This window comes from Bactrocera neohumeralis, unplaced genomic scaffold (genome assembly GCF_024586455.1).
Source record: "Bactrocera neohumeralis isolate Rockhampton unplaced genomic scaffold, APGP_CSIRO_Bneo_wtdbg2-racon-allhic-juicebox.fasta_v2 ctg2531, whole genome shotgun sequence".
Lineage (NCBI taxonomy): Eukaryota > Metazoa > Arthropoda > Insecta > Diptera > Tephritidae > Bactrocera > Bactrocera neohumeralis.
Genome location: NW_026090198.1, coordinates 1,655 through 22,287, shown reverse-complemented (window position 1 = coordinate 22,287; position 20,633 = coordinate 1,655). Strand labels below are relative to the sequence as shown.

Sequence of the window (20,633 nt, the reverse complement as noted above, 5' to 3'; positions counted from 1 at the left end):
GATTATGATGTCATTTCTGTTTCTTTGACTCACTTTTTTTTATACTCTCGCAACAAAGTTGCTAAGGAGAGTATTATAGTTTTGTTCACATAACGGTTGTTTGTAAGTCCTAAAACTAAAAGAGTCAGATATAGGGTTATATATACCAAAGTGATCAGGGCGACGAGTAGAGTCGAAATCCGGATGTCTGTCTGTCCGTCCGTCTGTCCGTCCGTCTGTCCGTCCGTCCGTCCGTCCGTCCGTCCGTCCGTCTGTCTGTTCCAAATGTATATATTATACAGAGAAGGCATCAGATGGAATTCAAAATAGCGTTATATTGGAAGAAGGCGTGGTTGTGAACCGATTTCACCTATATTTCGTACATGTCATCAGGGTGTTAAGAAAATATTATATACCGAATTTCATTGAAATCGGTCTAGTAGTTCCTGAGATATGGTTTTTGGTCCATAAGTGGGCGAGGCCACGCCCATTTTCAATTTTTAAAAAAAGTCTGGGTGCAGCTTCCTTCTGCAATTTCTTCCGTAAAATTTAGTGTTTCTGTCGTTTTTTGTTAGTCCGTTAACGCACTTTTAGTGATTTTCAACATAACCTTTGTATGGGAGGTGGGCGTGGTTAATATTCGATTTCTTCCATTTTTGAACTGTATATGGAAATGCCTGAAGAAAACGACTCTGTAGAGTTTGGTTGGCATAGCTATAGTAGTTTCCGAGATACGTACAAAAAACTTAGTAGGGGCGGGGCCACGCCCACTTTTCCAAAAATATTACGTCCAAATATGCCCCTCCCTAATGCGATCTTTTGTGCCAAATTTCACTTTAATATCTTTATTTATGGCTTAGTTATGACACTTTATAGGTTTTCGGTTTCCGCCATTTTGTGGGCGTGGCAGTTGGCCGATTTTGCCCATCTTCGAACTTAACCTTCTTATGGAGCCAAGGAATACGTGTACCAAGTTTCATGACGATATCTCAATTTTTACTCAAGTTACAGCTTGCACGGACGGACGGACAGACGGACGGACGGACGGACGGGACGGACAGACGGACGGACAGACAGACATCCGGATTTCGACTCTACTCGTCACCCTGATCACTTTGGTATATATAACCCTATATCTGACTCTTTTAGTTTTAGGACTTACAAACAACCGTTATGTGAACAAAACTATAATACTCTCCTTAGCAACATTGTTGCGAGAGTATAAAAATATTTGATTAAGACTGTGTTATATATAAGAGTGCTTGTGGTTAACTAAATCATGCAAATATTGGCTTGGAAAAAAATAGAAAAAGTAACTGTTTATTAAGTGAAAGAAGCAGAAAGACTACGCATATAAAAGAAAACAAGTAAGGAAGGGCTAAGTTCGGGTGTCACCGAACATTTTATACTCTCGCATTTACATATTTTTCAAATACCGTATTTGTGTAAAGTTTTATTCCGCTATCATCATTGGTTTCTAATGTATATATTATATAGAGAAGGCATGAGATGGAATTCAAAATAGCGTTATATTGGAAGAAGGCGTGGTTGTGAACCGATTTCACCCATATTTCGTACATGTCATCAGGGTGTTAAGAAAATATTAAATACCGAATTTCATTGAAATCCGTCGAGTAGTTCCTGAGATATGGTTTTTGGTCCATAAGTGGGCGACGCCACGCCCATTTTCAATTTTTAAAAAAAGCTTGAGTGCAGCTTCCTTCTGTCATTTCTTCCGTAAAATTTAGTGTTTCTAACGTTTTTTGTTAGTCGGTTAACGCACTTTTAGTGATTTTCAACATAACCTTTGTATGGGAGGTGGGCGTGGTTATTATCCGATTTCTTCCATTTTTAAACTGTATATTGAAATGCTTGAAGGAATCGACTCTATAGAGTTTGGTTGATATAGCTATAGTAGTTTCCGAGATATGTACAAAAAACTTAGTAGGGGGCGGGGCCACGCCCACTTTTCCAAAAAATTACGTCCAAACATGCCCCTCCCTAGTGTGATCGTTTGTGCCAAATTTCATTTTAATAACTTTATTTATGGCTTAGTTATGACACTTTATAGGTTTTCGGTTTCCGCCATTTTGTGGGCGTGGCAGTGGTCCGATTTTGCCCATCTTCGAACTTAACCTTCTTATGGAGCCAATAAATACGTATACCAAGTTTCATTACGATATCTCAATTTTTACTCAAGTTACAGCTTGCACGGACGGACGGACAGACGGACGGACAGACAGACATCCGGATTTCAACTCTACTCGTCATCCTGATCACTTTGGTATATATAACCCTATATCTGACTCTTTTAGTTTTAGGACTTACAAACAACCGTTATGTGAACAAAACTATAATACTCTCTTTAGCAGCTTTGTTGCGAGAGTATAAAAACAACAAGTTATCATTAAGTTTAATTTAACATTTTTCTTTTACAAAAAACCCAAAGAAAATGTCACTTCATTTGTCCTTTTCAAACCACAAACTGCTTTTGAAAGTTTTCGAATTTTTATTTCTTATTTCCTTAATTTCTTTTAAACGCCCAAACAGCAAAGTATTTACATATATTGTAAAACATGCAATGGCACTACTAAAAAATATAACGTTCCAGCCAGTAGCGCGCACAATTGAGTTGTGCGCTGCGTATAAGTAATTTAACCGTTCCTGTGTGCAGTTAAAAACCACAATTGTGGTAAATTTTTTTTTGTTGTACAAACACTTTTTTCTGTACTAATTTGTAAAGGTTGATGAGAAAATTATGTTTTCCTCATACAACAACAGCAATTTAACGGTGCACACTGTTAGAAAAAGATAAGAAGAGTTTCAGAGAGAGAAATAAACATTTTACAATGAAATATTTTATTTTTTCATGAAGGTGGTAATTTTATGTTGCTGTTCTATGCTTTTATTAAATAAGCATTTACTATTTTTTTTATATAATGAAATATAATATATCTGTAGAAATATTTTGCCGTTATCGAAATTTTTTTTTATATAATATAATTTTTCCACGCATTTAAGTAAAACAATTTAAACAAAATAATGTTATTAAATGAGATTAAATTTATCTCAAATTTATTTAAAATTCAACGTAATGCCGACAAACAAAATATCGAAATTTAGAATTCCGACAATCAAAATACCGACAAATTAAAATACGGAAAAATCAAAACACCGACAAACTCAAATGCCGACATGTGAAAAATATTTTATCGTGTCTTTTGGGAAAGAAAAATTATGGAATCGTAGATAGGCGTAATCGGAACAATGTCAGGCCCACTAAATTGAATAGCGTATAAAAAAAACCATTACTAAGCACTAAATTGGTTCGCCCTTTTAAAATGTAGATATCTCCTAAACCATTTGTTGCGTCAAGCGACACCCTTTAAACATAAATACTACTTTTAAATATAACACTAAACTAATGTATAAGTTAACACAATATTTTATGAACTTCTACATAAATTCCATTCCCACATTATATGCTAGAAACATACAAACCGTTTGCATACTTTGGAGTCCTATTACAACCAAAAGTGCAACTGCGCTAAACGCGCATCCGCTAAATTCTTAAGTGAGCGAAACACGCGCAACCATGTCTTCTCCCCCAAAACCAAATAGCTGCAGGTGAGCGCTACACGCGCAAACCCTTTTAGCTGACCAAGCATCTTTGGTCACGTAGGCCGGCTCAAGCATAGGTTAGATTATAAACCTTAAAGTTAAGTGTAGTCAGTTTTGTAATAAAGCTCAACAGAAGCACATAGTGCTGCTTATAAAAACGCATTGTTTTATTTTTTATGTTATATGAATTAATTTTATACTAAATATTTGAATTAAAATGTTAAAGTTTATTTTATATAAAGTACTCACCCTAATAATACTGTTTTATATACTCACCATACTACAATGTAACGAAATGAATTCTACTTACCCCTTTTATATAAATACATACTTACGCGTCCGGTTAGTTTAAGCCGTTAGGTTAAGGTTTAGGCTAAGTCATAAAATTCCTGAAATAAAGAATTCAATTGTGTAAGAAGAACATTCGCGAGCGGTCGTTATTTCATTTTTCGGTGTACAAGCAATTTTATTTTGCACGCTTTCCCAGTTAACTTGTCTCAAAAAAGCTTGAGATTTTTCATGGCGCCCGAGCAGGGACAATAGTGCGTGATAAAAGTTAAACAAAAAAGTTTAAAGTTTAATAAATAACAATTTAAAACAATTTTCTCAAATATCGCATTTTTGCAAATACAATTTTCGGTTTTAATTGCCTGTGCGCGTTTCGTTTCGCGATTGTCGGTTGTCGTCGGCTAAGTAAAGTGGAAAACATCAAAAACAAAATATACAAACGTAACTTCCAAAAAAAAGTGAACAAAACGTGTTAAGTTTACACAAAATTTTTGTTACAAATTATTGCTGTGAAAGTGAAAAGATTCACAGAGTGTTTAAAAAGCAACATATATAAGTGCATATACATTGTATGTATGTACGTACATGTACATAAGCAGTGATAGTGGGATAAAATAATATACAGCACATAAACGTTCAAAATTTAAAAATTAAAAAGATAGAAATATGTACATAAGTGAAGTGGAGTGCGGAAAATTCCATTCGGCAAATACATAGATTCGTACATACATATATCAATACTTACCGGTGCATCAAAGCAAATATATGCACATATAAGTATATATGTATGTATGTATACCTAAGTGCGAAAAGAAAAAAAAATTTCCGAAATAAGTGCGGTAAAGAAACCACGTACATATGTACAAATATACATACATATACAGTACGTACGTCAAGTTCAAAACGGGTGGTGAGTACAGTGGAGTGCAAAAGTAAAGGCACATAAGTATTTCAATTTGTATTTTGGCAAAAGTGGTGAAATTTACATTCACATAAAAGTTCTGTAAAAAGTTAAAATTAAAAAAAAAAAATTTATTCCTTTTTTAAATTACAAACCCAAAAAAAATAATAATAAAACGTTTTTTAGTGCCGTTAACTTAAAGTACCGATTGAAAGTGAAGTGCCGGTATAGAAGTATTTATTAAACACCCGTTAAAAAATTCTGCAAAATCTGCCGTAGCGTACAAACCAAAATCACTGTCCCGTTTCGATACATGGTGAAGTACCGGTATAAAAGTATTTATTGAACACCCGTTAAAAAAAAAATCGTTTGCCGTTTTTATACACAAGTTTGCCGTTTTCTACAAAGTACTGTACTACATCGTACTGTTTCTACCTCTGCTACTAAAAGCATCGATTGCCGCTGACAACATCGCTGCCGCTAACAACAACGCTTCAGCTAATAACATCGCTGTCGCTAACAACATCCCTGCCGCTAAGAACAACGCTGTCGCTAACAACATCGCTGCCGCTAACAATAACGCTTCAGCGAATAACATCGCTGCCGGTAGCGACATTGCTGCTGCTGACACCATCGCTGCTGCCAACGACATCTCTGCTGCTTCAACACCTACTTCCTTCGTGGGAATGAGCTGCTGTTGCCTCCACTGCACCAGGGAAGTGAACGCAGGCAAAACGCCTACGCATTCACAACAGGTAACGAGTGCGAATCATTGAAAGTGGTGCAAACAAAGAAAATAAATAACAATAATTGACATTTGCACCCTTTCAGTGTTTGACTCTCCCTTTTTACACTTTTATATGCTTATATTCATTATACCTATATAATAGTTGGACACGTATATACATACGTACACATATATTGACGTGAAAGAAAAAGGGATAGAGGGATTCGTGATAGCGTCTATGATCGCTTCACTTGAACATTAAGGTGCGATTTTTTTTTAATAATTGGCAAAAAGCAAACGTGTATATACTTACGTTATATACATGCATATATTGACATAAATAAAAAAGAGGATCAAACGATTTGCGGTAGCGTTTATATTATGTCTTATACAATAAACATTAAGGTGCGATTTTTTTAATAATTTGCAAAAGCAAAAAAAAATTTTGCTATTTGATCAGTGTGTTTTCACACAGTTTTCAACTTCTCGTTTGCAAAAAACATTGTGCTCATTACGAATATTATCGGTTAGGCTTTCGGATAATTGGAAATCGATATTTTTTATTTCGTTTTCGTAATCGATTCCTATTATATCTGTTGCCAACCTATAGTATATCGTTCTCTTTTGAAAATTTAATTTTGACAAACAAACATGAGCAAGCCAAAGCCAACTATCGCCAACCTCTCTCCAAGTAAGGAGTTGATCGACTTAAAATCTTTAAAGCGTCAAAGGACGGTGGCGAAAAGTAGCATTTTGCGTATAAAGACGGGTCTTCTGGAAAAAACCATGTCATTAGATCCAATTGAGTTGGAATGTCGTCTCGACATATTAAACTCACACAGTGAAAAGTTGATGAAGTGTCAATCTAAAATTGAAGAGATTGATGAAGACGACATGGCCCGAGGGGAGTTAGAGGACATAATTGTAGAAACAAAATCTATAATTAAAACAATTTTAGCAAAAAGTAGAACGTCTATTGCGAACACATCTTTCGCGACATCTCACAGCTCAAGGCTCCCAAAAATGAATTTGCCGAAAATCAAGGAAGAATATTCCGAATTTAAAAATTTTATGAGTTTGTTTGAGAGTTTGGTTCACAATGATCCAAATATCCCAGATATTGAAAAATTTAACCATCTGGTTAATTGTCTATCTGGAGAGGCTCTGGGTACAATTTCGATACTTTTTGACTTGCCAACTATCCAAAAACCATCGGCACCCTCATTGCGAGCGATGATCGATGAAGTGTCGGCTGTGTATGACTCATTACTATCGCTGGGCGATGACTAACAAATTACAAATGCGATTATCATACACATGGTCATGACAAAAATAGACTCTGCCACCCGATCAAAGTGGGAAGAACAGCTGGATTACGACAAGCTACCATTATGGAAGGACTGTGGAGCCACCCTGAATAGAAGATTTCAGCAATTATCAGCAGAAGGAGCATCATGTTCGTGAACGAAGCCCTGAGCTGCAATCAGCACGAGTCACATGACAGGAACCAAATCGGAAAGGATCAAATCGTCGTTAGTAGCTGCAAACACAAAGCAGCCTCTTTGCCAGCAGTGTAAATCAAAGGACCACTACACATCTGCTTGCCCCACTTTTAAAACCCTCTCTGTGCAACAGAGATTTGAGTATGTCAAATCGGTGCCCTTATGCATAAATTGTTTGCGTAAGGGACATACGGTTTCCAAGTGCAGAGCGGATCGATGTCGTGTGTGCAATCGATCCCATCAAACGTTACTTCACCAGTATCCCGTTTCCTTTGCTGCTGAAGCTCATCCGCAACCAACAAAAACTACACATGCCATGCATACATCGAGTATGCCTGATCGGGTAATGTTGGCAACAGCAGTTATTCTGGTGAGGACCAGCTGTGGAGAGTACCTACCTGCAAGAGCCTTACTGGACTCAGGATCACAAGTCAATTTTATGACAGACGATTTGGCCCAAAAACTGAGGATTCGTCGTCAAAACAGGACCTTAAATATTGTAGGAATTGGAAATTCCAGTACAAAGGTCGGGGCCAAATTAAGCGCGTTTATTAAGTCTCGGGTTAATAATTATGAATTTTCGGCGGAATTCTGGATTATGCGATGCATTTCGGCTAATCATCCCGACCATACCATTAATGTTAATGGTTGGAAAATTCCGCACAATATTGAATTGGCGGATCCAGAATTCCACACATCCCAAAAGATTGACATCTTATTGGGTGCAGAAACCTTTTTCGATCTGTTAGCGGTTGGCCAAATTAAAATTGGCCCTAATCAACCAACGCTACAGAAAACTCTTTTGGGATGGATCGTGTCTGGCAAATATGTCAGCAGTCTTAGTCCTCCTCCCGAAGCAACTAGCACATTATGCCAAACTGAAGACGAATTAACGTCCATAGATCCAGTAGTCCAAAAATTCTGGGCTCTGGAGGAACTTCCTTCGGAAATAAATGGCGACAAGTTCACACCAGAACTAAAAGAGTGTGAACAATTTTTCGTTAACACAACTGAAGTATTGCCTTCAGGACGGCTTCAAGTCAGAATGCCCTTTAAATCTGACCGTAAGTTACTCGGTTATTCCTATGAAACCGCAGTTCGGCGGTTTCAGGCCCTGGAGAGGAGAACATTGAAAGATCCAGAACTTCGTAGAATGTATCTGGACTTCATGAATGAATATAAAGCACTGGGTCACATGAGCCCAACAAACAATAAGATCCCGAGTGAGCCACACTACTTCATTCCGCATCAATGCGTGTTAAGTGTTGTCTTTGATGCTTCGAATCGATCTTCAACTCAAATAGCATTGAATGAACTTCTGATGGTAGGTCCAACCATCCAAGAAGAGTTATACTCAACGCTCCTTCGTTTTCGCTTACATAAGTATGCACTAACAGCGGACATTACTAAAATGTATCGCCAAATAATTATGCATGAAAAGGACAGAAATTGTCAACTTAAAGTGTGGAGAGAGCATCCTTCAGAGCAAATACAGATTTTTCGACTTAACACCGTAACTTACGGCACTGCGCCTGCTCCATTTCTCGCAACACAGTGTTTGCAAATGCTCAGTGATGCCAATACAATTAAATATCCACTCAGTTCATTGGCCATTAAAAGAGACTTTTATGTTGATGATTTATTAACAGGATCCGAAAATTTCGAGTCTCTAGATCTTTTGAGAGTGAGGTAATTAAAATATTAAACTCGGCCGGGTTCACCTTAACGAAATGGTTTTCGAACCACCCTAAATTTTTCGACAGTAATTGCACTGAAAAGTCATTAAGCTTCAATGACAAAAATTCCACTAAAACGTTGGGAATCCATTGGTTGCCGAAAGAGGATTTGTTTCGATTTGTTTTAGATGACAATTTTAATGATCTGCGAGCCAGTAAACGAAACATATTATCAGTTTCAGCTCGCCTTTTCGATCCTCTTGGATTATTAGCCCCACTAGTTGCCAAAGCAAAAATCTTATTGCAAGAGCTTTGGACTCAAAAACTAGATTGGGATGAGTCGATTCCATTGCGCCTCGACACTAGCTGGCAGAATTTCAAAGCCAACCTCATGCAGCTTTCAACAATTAGCATTCCTCGTTACGTAATCGTAGTATCGAGTGCCATCTGCCAAATACATGGCTTCTCCGACGCTTCAATAAGAGCGTACGGATGCTGCATATTTGTATATACGAAGCCAATCTGCTAGTGGTATTATATGTATGCTGCTTACTGCAAAGTGTAGAGTGGCTCCGCTGAAGACCAAATCTCTTCCGCGTCTTGAGCTCTCGGCAGCACATCTTCTTTCAAAGTTATGGTCAAGAGTTGCGCCTATGTTAAATCGACATTTCGAAAAATTTAATTTTGGACAGACTCCGAAATTGTTTTGCATTGGATATAAACACATCCTTCCTCATTGCAAACCTTCGTCGCAAATAGAGTGTCCGAAATCCAAGAGTTGACTGACAAAGTACATTGGCGGCATGTGCCATAAAACAAAATCCTGCGGACCAAGAGTCTCGGGGTTGTAACGTGGACGAATTGAATAATTCGATATGGTTTGGCGGTCCACAGTTCCTCCTAGAAGACCCTGCATTATGGCCAATTAACACCCACTTCCAGCTCTCACCAGAAGACGAAGCATTAGAGAAGAAGAAAAATGCATTTACATTAATTTCGACCACTGAGAAAAATTCAATATTGGACCTCATTGAAAAATTCTCTTCTCATAGAAAATTGCTTCGTGTGGTCGCATATTTACTACGATGGATCAGACGACCAAAAGTGCCTACGGAGGGTAGGGATCTGACATCTAACGAATTACACTTGAGTTTTTGAAAATTGTTCAGGTGATTCAACATTCGGAATTTGCAAATGAAATCCAAAAACTGACTAAGGGCACCACGCTACCGGCAAACTTGCAAACACTAAATCCGTTCTTGCATGAGTACTCGGATATGTCGCTATCATTCAAATTAATCCGAGTAGGAGGTCGCCTTTTAAATTCACCTCTCCCATACGATGCCAAATTTCCACTATTAGGTACTACAAAAAAATTCGCACTTCGTTACGACTTACTTACGGTTCCTGCACTTTCGAAATCACCATGCTGGAGCAAAAGCGCTGGTTGCGCTTCTTTGAGAACATTGAAGGATCATGATCCTGTCAAGGCGGCCGGTGTTGCGTCAAGCGACACCCTTTAAACATAAATACTATTTTTAAATAACACTAACACTAAATTAATGTATATGAATTAATTTTATACTAAATATTTGAATTAAAATGTTAAAGTTTATTTTATATAAAGTACTCACCCTAATAATACTGTTTTATTTACTCACCATACTAAAATGTAACGAAATGGATTCTACTTACCCCTTTTATATAAATACATACTTACGCGTCCCGTTAGTTTATGCCGTTAGGTTAAGGTTTAGGCTAAGTCATAAAATTCCTGAAATAAAGAATTCAATTGTGTAAGAAGAACATTCGCGAGCGGTCGTTATTTCATTTTTCGGTGTACAGGCAATTTTATTTTTCACGCATTCCCAGTTAACTTGTCTCAAAAAAGCTGGAGATTTTTCAACATTAAAGAAACAACAAGCAAATTCGCTTTTCGCAGATATTGTAAGCACTCCTAGCGATAGTGTGAAAACGGATGAAATCGGATTATAACTCCATTCACTCCCGATATTACAGTACTGTTCAAAACTACTAAAAGCGCAATAAATCAACTACGCCATAGACATTAAATTTTACCCGCAAGATGGTATAGAAGGTCTTTAAACAAGCCTTATGTGACAATTTGAAAGGGTATGAAATGTTCTGTTATACCCGAGTTTAGCTCTTCCTTACTTGAATAAAATATTTTTTATATAAAAATTAAAAGTCAAATTTTTATGGCAAAATATTTAATATTTATTTTTAGAAAACGAAACTAAAATTATCTGAAATAAAATATTATTTGAAAAAGGACAATTTTATTTTTATACCCTTGCAACCAGTTGTTACAGAGTATTACAGGTTTGTTCACCTAACGGTTGTACGTATCACCTAAAACTAACGAGATAGATATATAGGGTTAAATATACATACATATATAAATGATCAGGGTGACGAGAAAGTTGAAAAGATAAATCGATAACTAAATGCGCCAGAAACGTAAAAATTTGCAGCCGGGATGGTATCGTAAGGCTTTTTCGGAGCGTGGACAATGAGGGTGGCACCGCCCACTTCTTTTTGAAATCCCATATCTCGGGACCCAACGGCCCAATTTCGGCAAAATTTGGAACGTGTCATTCTTTTCATATTCCCATGTCACGCTGTGCAATAACCACGTCTATTTCCCATATAGCACAATTTTAAATTCCACTTGATTTTTTTACTTTCCAGTACAGAAATCATGAAGCAATTAATATAATGGGATTCAACTTTGCACAAATAAAACCTTTAGTGTATGCAACTTTATGACAAAAAATTGTTCAAATGCAACCAAAATTATTCAAGACCCTAAGTACCAAATATGTGAACCCCAGTACCTATAGTTGACTTTTGATCGAACATATGGGTCAATGTGCGAGATATGCAAAAAAAAATTCAGACAGAATCCTTTTCCTGCAGTTGTAATTCTGAATATCCAAAATGGGTGAAATCGGGTCCCTGAGCCCCATATACCTAATATAAAGATTTTCGAACTTCCTGGAGATTTTATCTTGGATATATCGGCCAATATTTGAGCTATCTCAATGAAAATTTCAGAACGTATTTCACTCAGAACAGTGCTTAAAATGAATACAGTTAAGCGAAAACTTCACCTAGCCCCCATATGACCGTTACCAGGATTTATGAATATCCGCCTGATTTTGTATAATGACTACGTATAATGATTTTGGTTTTTCTAACAAATCATATGCCAAATACTTATATACTTACGTAGGTCAGTGTATAAGTGATATATGGTATATTCCGAACCTCTGGTTGACGTTTTACATCATGAGGTATTTCCTTGGCTTTGATTCCAGCAATTTGCAAGAGTGTAAATCTTCGGATGCACCCGAACTTAGTTCTTTTTTACTTTTTCTTTTATTTTATATTCAAGAATACGCTAATTTAATTAAATAGGTAATATTTACTTGATTAGCTTTTATTTAATTTTTCGTTTATTTTTTAAATTTTTTTTTAGTTCATTTTATTGAATGTAATTTTTGTTTTTTGCTTTTAACATTTAAATTTTTTGTTAGTGTTTTTTCCCCTTGCCACTTTCATTTAAGGCACATTTTTGCCAGCATAAATGTATTTCGGCTAATATTCCTAATTATGCGTACGTTGTAAATGTTGTTCTTGTTATTGCTTCCTCTGCTGCTTATGCGTATTAATGCGCGTTTGATTTTCATTAACAGCGGATATAATTGTAACAACATTTGTTATTCATTACATGGTTATGCATTTAAACAAAGAGCTTTATTGAGTGCGCAAATTAATATGATTGTGCGCGGGTGTGTGTGAGTGTGCGAGTATTTGTTTTTGGTTATTATTTAGTTTCCTGCGATTAAATGTGATTATACAAACATTAGTGATGTGTTTTTCTTGCCACCCTAACGCATGTGCATGGTATTTATGCGATTTTGAGTAAGTGTGCATGTGCTTGTCCCTGATGCCTGACAAAATGTCACACTCAACATTATTGTTATTGAAGCGGAATAAAGCGCATATTTTCACAAATTCATTTATGTATGTACATATGTATGTTTATTAGAGTGATCCAAAAAAAAAAAAATTTTTTTCGTTTGGTACTCGGAAAAATAGGTTCCTAGACACCTCTAAGAAAGCCTTTCCAAACATGAGTTTTTAATTGTAACGGGAAGGTCTTCCTACACACAGTTTTCTTTTTTTTTCTTATTATCAGATAGAAAAATTTATATTTTGCTTCCAACTACTTGAAAAAATATCTTGTTCCTTAGATTTTGTAGGAAATTGAATGCTCTACAACAAAGGTCTATTATGATTTTTTCGTAAACCCAAACGTTCAAAAGATATTAACAGTTAAAGTTTGATTATTTTTGGGAAAATTTTTTATTTCTTATGAATTTTATAACTCAATGAAAAATAAAATATTATGAATGATGAAACTCACAGTTTTGTAGGAAATTGACTGCTCTAGAAGCCAAAGTGCCTACGCGATAATGACATACGAAGCAACAAATAATATCATTTTACCAGAAGTGCGCTGTGAAGGTGTTCCGGTGCCTCAACCGCCTACACATATGTACATTTTCGGCCAATATGACATACGCCAATACAGAAATAACAGCGGCGGTTGAAAACATATCAGATATAAGTTACTTGCCTCCTGGTGGTTTAAACATATGTCCTAATTTGATAGGCCAAGCTTATTTTGAAGATCTTGTAAGAGATTTAGGACTAACAAAAGAGAAAGCTGAAATATTATGTTCCAGATTGAAAAACAGGAATTTGATAAAAGCCGATGTAAAAGTTACATTGCCAAGAAAAAGACACGCCGATTTGGAAAGTTATTTTAAAAAATCAGAAGAATTTGTATACTGTTGCAGTATTGAAGAGGTTCTAAAATATCTAAAGCTTCCACTGGACTCTTCCGCTTGGCGACTATTTATAGATAGTTCAAAACACAGCTTAAAAGCAGTTTTACTGCACAATGGAAATCAGCATCCATCAATACCGGTTGCGTATTCCACAAAAAAAAACGTACGCAAATATTTCAAATCTCTTAAATATGTAAAATTGAATACTATAAATATAAAATGGAAGTATGCGCAGACTTCAAAATGATTGCAATATTTGCTGGAATGCAAACAGGATACACAAAATATATGTGATTTCTTTGTAAACGGGATTCACGTGCTACCAGCAGCCATTATCATATTAAATATTTCGAAGAACGTAAAGAAAATTTTATTGGTAACTTAAATGTAATCCATGAATCTCTTGTCCTAAAAGATAAGGTCATACTTCCGCCGCTGCATATTTAGTTGGGCGTGGTTTATTTATTAAAAGCTTAAATACACTTAAATATGCTTTCAAACGCATTCAAACAAATTTCCCCAGATTATCTGCAGCAAAATTAAAAGAAGGTAAAATACGGTTTTAAGAAATAATTTATTTCATTTAATGTAAACTACCTTTTCTAGGAATGCTCGTTGGACCCGATATAAGAAAATTATTACAAGATGAAGAATTTTATGGTCATCTGTCGGATATGCAAAAGACAGCTTTGACTTTATGCAGCTGGTTATATCAGAATTCCTTGGAAACTCAAAAGCACAAAACTATGCAGAAAATATTGAAAGCATGCTAATCGGTTTTAACAATATTGGCGTTAAGATGTCACTAAAGCTGCATTTTCTGCACTCTCATCTCAATTTTTTTAAAGAAAACCTTGGAGCGGTTTCAGATGAACACGGTGAAAGGTTTCATCAGGATATAAATGTATTGGAAGAAGGATTAAAAGGTAAATCCCAAACCTTGACACATCGGAACATTCACGTCAAGCTAAATACAGGAAAGCATATTAAGTTTAATCTTTAATCCATTGTCCTACTACTGCTGAAGCAAAAAAACAAACATTTGCATACTATAATAAACCACTATTAAAACAAAATTATAATTTTTTTATCAATCGTAAACAGCTTTATTTACAACAATGGTGTCTTTGGGCACCCCCACTGAAATTTTCCGCCAAACATTTTCGTAGAATATTTTAATCCTTAAATGTCCTTTTTTAAAGGATATTTTTTGATTTTTTCGAAAAAAGGGTCAAATTGACCTATAAAGAAACCAGTTAGAGGGTTAAGATCTTCCACAAAAATAATCCTCATCCAACACAACTCTGACCATAAGAATTCTCTCAGACATTAACTTACAACATTTTTTCATATAGTATAATGCTCCCTTCGACCAAAAAATTAAAACTTTGACCGACTGTAAAAAAAAACTCAGACATGGTGGTTTGTATAACTTTGGCGACTTTTGAGCGGAAAAGTGGTAATTTCATGTAATTGCGAAAAAAGCGAAAACCGAAACCAAATTCAATAAATATCACGCAGCAAAAGTAAGCGGTAAATAATAATGAGAATACATATTGCATCTGCAGGTGAGAAACATTTTACAGCAAAAAAATAGAATATGCTATAATTCAAACAGACAAATAAAAAAAAATTCAAACAAAATTAAAAAAATAAAGCAAAAAAAATTCGAAAAAGAAAAAAACGCCTCCTTGATCAATTTTACATATGTCGGAGATTTTGTTCGTAGAAGATTCCATAACTAAACACTTTACAGTTTTATTTAACTGTAGTACAATAAGTTCACTTTACAAATTTTATTACTAAAGCACCTACCTCTCTTCTCTCTGTTCGCAGAATACGATCAAACCTCAGTCAGTAAAAGTTGCCCTATTTCTGCTACTATGCCGCCTATACTTCGCCTACTTCAAAAGACTCTCTGATGTATACAGTTGCCTACGGGTACAAAATATTAGCACTTCGCCATACGCGTGTCCACTGACATATAAAACACAAGTATTAGCGTTCCGACATATACAATGATAATAATAATTAATAATGTTAATATAATTGTGAATACGAAGTTCCGTTAGTTCAACATAACTGTTATACAACATGTTGCGAGAACATAATAATGCTTCAGGTGATATAGATTTATTTATTAACATTAAAAAGTAATATTATTTTAAATGATTTTTTTTAAGCTCCCTTGCATAATGAGAGCAGAAATTCACATGTTTTTCGATGTAAAAACGCAGGCAACAATCAACAATCGATTATTTAGTCTATCATTAGTTAGTTTTCACTATGCATTTGAAATAAGAAAAAAATTAAATGCAACAAAAAATTCACAAAACATTCCACAACCAATTTAAACTTTGCGCAGCTAATATCAATTAAGTTGATTGAAACCAAATGACAGATGATAAACAGATGAATGGGCACAGTGCTAGAAGAAAGAAGGAAGTGAAAAAAAACCTCGAATTAAAAACAATAACATCTCTTCCACATTCTATCTAAAATAAGGTCGCTTTAGGAAGTCTAAATAAGACTGATGCTTCAGTTTTAAGTACGTTCCTAATCCTGGAAGGACTTTACAAATGCGTAGCCTTTTGTGGGCAGAAATGGATTGCAGGTCCGCTGCGGTGGTACAGCCGTATCAAATTAGACTGATCTCTCATCGTGACATACTTTAATTTTCATTTGGCTACGGTACCACCCGGCATACTTAATAGTACTTTCAGCGCAGCTTGGACCCATTTCTGTTCAGTCCTGCTAGTTTTTTCTGTGGTATCTCCTTCATTCAGCACATTAATTACAATACAGCAAAAAATTTAGCGGCCGTCACTCCCTTTATCTTCGGTCTTTTGGCTGACAGCTTAACCTTTCAGCTGCCCTCTGTCGGTGCTGCTGCTGGCGGTTCGAGCTAAAACCGATTTCGCGCAATCAGTGGACTTCAATATAAGCTCCTCATTTGTTGGCTTTTGCATTAATATTAGGTCAATCCCTGACCGACGCACTAATAGAACCAACACTGTTGGCATCTCCTTCTCACTTCTGTTTTGTAGCCATACTTTGGCTGCAGGATTTGGTTCCCGACGCCGGTAGTGTTTTTGACTACCTGGAGCTAAGCTTATCTTCAGTTCAGTTTATTGCCAGGCCTTGCTTCAAGACCAAGCTTCGCTCCTGTCCTTGTACTGGCATTTTTTGAGCTCGTTACAAACTCACTCCTCTCAACTAGTTCTCTTCGGCTTTTTACAGGAAATCCGGACTCTTTTTATTCTTTAGTATGTTATTATTGTCTTAATTTATATTTTGGAACCACGAGTGTAAGGAAAATTAGGTCCGTTTTGCATAACTCGCTATATAAGTAATTTAATTTTATATTTTAGTTTAATTTGAGAAACCTCAAATTTGTTAAAATATGAACTATGACATGAAGTATGGGTTAAGTAAATCGATAATTAGGCAGCATTTAATATCTACTCGTAACCTTTCATTGACTAATTGTTATATTACTTGCGACCAAGTTCTATTGACGACTTTACGAATTATAGTATTACTTCTTAATCGAATCATTTCTTCTAAAGCTTCAATGTTACATGGGGTTTTACCTGTCAACTTTGAACAGTCTAATTCTTCAATTCGAGCACCGTCCAAAGATCTACAACGACTAATGCCGGTATTCTGCTTGTCACGATTGTCTCATGTCTCTAATTGAGACAATCGTAATTTAGTGACTCTGTTAGTCAGGATGTCTCATTTTGGTATTCTGGCAGATACAGTCTCAAAAATATTCTCCAAATAGTATGGTGAAAAGAAGGGCAGCAATCAGCTGTTTAGTTTAGCTGATTAGAGATGAGTGCAAGTGCACAATCGTAATGTATGAAACAATTACATGCAATTAGTTTTTTTTTTCATAAAATTTCAGCAGTAAAACTTCTTCTTAATAATTGCACAGTACAATTATTGAAAACTAATACTGAAATAGTTTATAATAAATGCTTAACATATGCGTTTTATCTGAATCAATTGTTAAGTAAATATGAAAAAATTTAACAACACAGTTATCGATTAACACATGTGTTCATCCTTATATTTGATAATAATGGAAAAGGAAGGTAAGTAAATGTAAACAATATAAATTTCATTATTTTATGATTATTATAGTATATGTATAATATATCTTTTTTACAGATCATAATAAAGTGTTGCGCACCTCGAAGGAGCAAATAGAGTACTATCTTAACTTTGTGCGGGTGCACCCGGAGATAAAGTTACACAAAAACGACCCATCGCGGCCGAAAAGAATGGATGAGCTTTGGGCGGAACTCTCCGTGCAATTAAATGCCCTAAAAGGGCCCACCCGGAACCCCATAAAATGGAGAGAGGTAATATTTAACCATAGATATTGGCATATGTATGTATTTATGTCCTTTGATTTACAGAATCTGAGCCATTGGAAAAACCAAATAAGGTCACGCGCAAGGAAAGCCAAGGCGCACAAGCTGGTGACAGGAGACGGTCCCAGCTTAACAAGTGAGCTCTCTGAAACGGAGCAGAGAGCGTTAGAAACGTTAGGGTCAATTGCGGTTGATGGGTTGGCTGATGTACCAACCATTGGCACAGAGGTAAGAATAGCAAGAAAGACCAATATGAGTGTGCAGGATTTATAATTGTTTTTATCTTTTTCTAATTTAGGAAGAAGTAGTTTTCACAGCTGCACTGTCACCTCTAAATACGACTTCGGATGCGTCCAATGATTGCACTCCGTCATCGTCCCGTAGTAAAAAAATGACGACGGACGAAATGTTCCGAAATTATATGGATTTAATGAAAGGAAAAGCCGAGGAGGAGAGAGCTTTCCGTATTCAAACTTTATGCCGGTATTCTGCGAGCAGTCTCAAGTCTCTAATAGAGACGAATCTGTGGTGAAATCTATTTTGAGACTTGGTATTCTGGCGAGTTTGTCTCATCTCTAATTGAGCCGTATCAGTCTCTAACTTGTTATGTGCTTTGCAGCGGTCATATGTACGTTCTCTTGAAATGCAACGAAAGCGTGATTTTAGAACTCCAAATGCTCTTTCAATCGTGTTTCTTGCTTTTATGTGCCTAGTATTGAAGTTTTGTTCATTTGGTGTTTCAGGGTTTGCCACCGGTGAAAGAAGCCATGGCTCCAATGGATATCCCGAATCACCCAAAAGCCATTTAAAAGCTCCATCAGAGTGTTCTCTTATTAACTTTATCCTTGCTGGCGAAGTAGTATATACCGGAGTCATGACATGAGCCGGGAAATTTTGCATTCACGTGCCGGAAAATTAGTTCATCGTCACAAACCTATTGGAAAAATTGGTTAATAATTAGTTATTGAATATAATACTTACCGCTTCAACATTAATGCTATAATAACCTTTTCTGTTCATATATTCATGCGGTACAACTGTGTTTCAAAAGGCAGGTGCAATTATGCCAACATGAGTGCAATCAATTGCTCCAATTACACCCTTTATTCCAAATTTCGAATAAAATCTGGAATAAAATTATTGTATAGCGATTTATTTTCTTTTAAATTGGAATACAATTTATTTAATTCTATTGTATTCTTCAACATTAGGAATAACGCAATTTACCCACCACCAATTTACAAATATATTGTATTGGTGGGTTGGCTCATCACCGCGAAATATGCATTTCCCACGCAACACTGATATGAGCCATTGCATAAAAAATATAAAACTGAAATAAACTAGAGAAATTTGATTGCATGAAAATATACTGTTTCTTTAAGGTTAAAATGTAACTCATCAGAAGTTCAAATGGAATCGATGTTTGCTGTTGGTCATACGGCTTGAGTTGATTAATGAGATCCCAGCACAAAGATTGGGGAAATCGGAAGAACTTCCTGAATGTGTTCTCTTCGTATAAAAACGGATCTTTTTTGTTTCGCAAAACAGTCAGATTGCGCCTGCGAATGTAGCTAGAAGATATGCACCTTATTACCCATTATTGCAAAATTATAAATATTAATACATTACCTCTCTTCCTCCTCTCGTTTTTTCATCATAAAGTAAAATAGTCCAACATCATCAGCCTTTGTTGTGTTCTTATTTTTCTATGACCTGCTGCAAAGCACATAACAAGTTACAGACTGATATGGCTCAATTAGAGATGAGACAAACTCGCCAGAATACCAAATAGTTTCAAAATAGATTTCACCACAGATTCGTCTCTATTAGAGACTTGAGACTGCTTGCAGAATACCGGCATAAGTGCTACATAAGCTTGTCCAGCAGCAAACAGTCGAGAGCCCAGATAAATTACTGCATGATCTACTGTACCAGAGAACGTATATTTTATAGAGAAGGTCCAACAACGGACAAGCGTGTGAACTGTCAAAAGCTAACAAAATGCGATGAGTGCATTTCACCACAGCTAGCTTAGAAGGAGAAATCTTAACAGTGGCGCGTGAACAGAGCTGAGCATTTAATGAAAATGCTCAGAAACATGCATTGCTATTACAGACGTATGTTTGCTTATATTTTTATCGGGTGATTTTTTAAGAGCTTGATAACTTTTTTTAAAAAAAAAACGCATAAAATTTGCAAAATCTCATCGGTTCTTTATTTGAAACGTTAGATTGGTTCATGACATTTACTTTTTGAAGATAATTTCATTTAAATGTTGACCGCGGCTGCGTCTTGGGTGGTCCATTCGGAAAGTCAATTTTGGGCAACTTTTTCGAGCATTTCGGCCGGAATTGCCCGAATTTCTTCGGAAATGTTGTCTTCCAAAGCTGGAATAGTTGCTGGCTTATTTCTGTAGACTTTAGACTTGACGTAGCCCCACAAAAAATAGTCTAAAGGCGTTAAATCGCATGATCTTGGTGGCCAACTGCCCATGCATCCCGAAAAATGCACTGTTTGGTGTGGTTTGTACGCTGGTGGAATCATTGGACCGTATTTTTTCAAAGATGCTGTTGGACGCAACGTTACGGTGAATGGCGATCGCTATCGTTCGATGCTAACAAACTTTTTGTTGCCAAAAATGGAAGAACTGAACTTGGTTGACATGTGGTTTCAA

The 20,633-nt window shown here is 36.0% G+C and overlaps 2 pseudogenes; one reads left to right on the top strand and one right to left on the bottom strand.

Annotated features, from left to right (window-relative positions):
• The first annotated feature begins 13,862 nt into the window (after window positions 1-13,862).
• On the top strand, window positions 13,863-14,743 carry LOC126766787 (uncharacterized; annotated as a pseudogene).
• A 4,128-nt stretch (window positions 14,744-18,871) lies between these two features.
• On the bottom strand, window positions 18,872-19,614 carry LOC126766786 (putative nuclease HARBI1; annotated as a pseudogene).
• Between the last annotated feature and the right edge of the window lie 1,019 nt (window positions 19,615-20,633).